Source organism: Contarinia nasturtii, unplaced genomic scaffold, assembly GCF_009176525.2.
Source record: "Contarinia nasturtii isolate CC-2019 unplaced genomic scaffold, AAFC_CNas_1.1 Cnas_scaffold_3174, whole genome shotgun sequence".
NCBI classification, from domain to species: Eukaryota; Metazoa; Arthropoda; class Insecta; order Diptera; family Cecidomyiidae; genus Contarinia; species Contarinia nasturtii.
In genome coordinates this window covers 43,735-46,399 of record NW_022200486.1, presented here as the reverse complement: position 1 = coordinate 46,399, position 2,665 = coordinate 43,735, and positions in this window count along the sequence as shown.

Sequence of the window (2,665 nt, the reverse complement as noted above, 5' to 3'; positions counted from 1 at the left end):
CCGTTGTAGATTCTGTTGATGCAGAGTCAGTTGTAGATTCTGTTGATCGAGAGTCAGTTGTACATTCTGTTGATCGAGAGTCCGTTGTTGGTGATTCCGTTCTGGGAGAGTCCGTTCCGGGGGATTTCGTTGTTGGAGAATCCGTTATTATTAAATCACTTGATGCGGGATCGATCAAAATTTTCTTTGAAGCTGTTTCAATTCGTTTTTTTGTTGAAGGTTTTGAATCATCTGATATCAGTTGACACAAGATTGGATTCACCCCAAGAAACTCTTTGATAGCATTGCACTTTAAATTCACGAGACCAGAAAATATAATACTGTTTGTCTGAAATTTTGTTTGAAATTAATTTAATTGAAAAAAATATGTCAAAACTTTTACATACTTGATGGGAAAAGACGGCTAATACAAGAATAATGCAAATCGCATTTGCCATTTTTTCAATTGCCAATTTCCGAACGAGCAACAAATAGTTAAAGTGTAAGTGATTTTAACACTGCAACAAAATCTGAGAAAAACACCGTATTTATAACACCAAACATCGAAATAGTGATAAGAAACTCTATAATTTTTACCATATTTTATGACGTCTTTGAAAGCGCAATCGCATTAAAATGAATTATTACTTAGCCTTGTAAATAAATATAATGAAATTGAAAAAATATATATTTTTTTTCAAGTAATATAATTTTTGTAGGGAATTGGCTTGAATATTACGAGACATACGAATGGAGGGGTTTTCTTTGTAGTTTGCAAAGCTTCCTCCCAAAATGAACTTGAGTTATTCATTTTTTGTGAGGTCAATTTTAGAATAAATTAAATACTACTGTAAAACCTTCATGGGGTCAATCACGAAATTCTAGTGCATCTAGTTTTTGATAAGATTTCACTAGAAAACTAGAAAATTCTAGTGCGTGAAGTTGGCTCTCAGTAGTTTTTCATATGAATTATATGGCCTTTGGTGTGAAGTTGGCTTCGTTTGTGACGTCATTCTTCGCACTAGATTTACTAGTTTTTCTAGTATTCACTAGCGTGATTCGCCCCATGAAAACCTTAGGATCCTCAATATGGAAATTGAAGTTTTTCTCTGTTATACACAAAAAGCGGCACATATCGAGAATATGTGTAATGAAAAAGTGCGACAGTTTTATTAATATTTGTTCGTATTTTGTTTTCAGTTTTTAAACATCAATTAATTTTAAATGCTTGAATGCAACGTAATAACTGTCAATCATAGCTTCGCAAGCTTTTTGTGTTTTGTTCTATGTTAATATCTCCATCTGTTGATAAAATTGCCATTGTTTTCTTATCTATTTCGTAATAATCGACAGAATGAACAGACTGCTATGTATGAAATGAAAATAGAGTGGCGTTTTTTTACATTCATCTAGAAAACGACTTATATCAAATGTGACGCATTATTTCGACTTATTTTATAAATTTGCATTTTGAAATTTTGTGGCTTTTACCAACTCCCAAAAATCCAAACTGAAAAATCGATGGAAAAAATGTATTTAATTGCCAATCGCATTTTATATTTGTTTACATTGTTGCTTTTTGAATGCAAACCATTATATGTAAAATCCGATTCATACACTTTTCGTCGTTGTTTCTATTTTCATCTAATCATTTGTTTTTATTGTCATTCATAACAGGTTACCCAACAGTCAGTGGATAATACAGCTGAAAATATCGATCACATCTTGGACAATATGTTTGTGTAGAGACCGCACGCATATCAGTCTGGTTTAGCTGGTAATTAAAATGCCCAAACCGTGCGGAGTTGTATTAGTTTTTTCATAATTGAAAATAGTTTTTGTTTGTTTTATTTTATTTTGCAGCTAGCAACAATACTCTGGAAGTGGGATCTGGGAGGCGCTGCTGCCCCCAACCAGTCCCCTTTCCCCGCTTTAGTCACATTTATTTCCCAATTGACTGATCTTACGTATCATCTTGGGAACGGTCTCCACCATTCTATCCGCGATATTAGACGTCAGAACGTCTGTTCAAAGACTGAATGTTGTCTTGCATTCAAAATTAACCCATAACCGTGCAGGTCAAAAGACTTAAACAAACGGGCAAATCGGGCCTTTGAGACCCGGCATACAATTTCCATACAAAATCGATTAGATTCGCCGAATTCAGCCATAATTCAGGCCATTATTACGATCCATGATAAATCTGTGGAGGCAAACTTTATTTTTGAGCCAATTTATATGAATATGTTGAAAAAAGTGATTTTTTTTGTGAAAATTATAATTTTATAACAGTTTGCCTAGAACATAGGGAGCGAGGTACAAAAAAAAATTTCAGGTGGGCGGACATTCAATGAACAAACATGAATGTTCTGGCAGATTTAAATGAACACGGAAAACGTATATATTCGTCTCAGCACGAATAAGTCGACGTACACGTATGAGAAGAGTTCTTGTACTAACAAAAAGGTAGAAAATGCGATAAGGTTGCCATGTAGTAGCAGAAAGACAGTCGAAAAGACGAAATTTTTTTTTCTCAATATTCTCGACTGTCTTTCTGCTACTACATGGCAGGCTTATATGAAACTCTCGGAGACTGGGTATAGTGCACAAAAATAACGAAAAAAATTCACTTTTTTTGTGCATTATACCGAGTCTCCGAGTGTTTACACACTCATAAAGTATATGA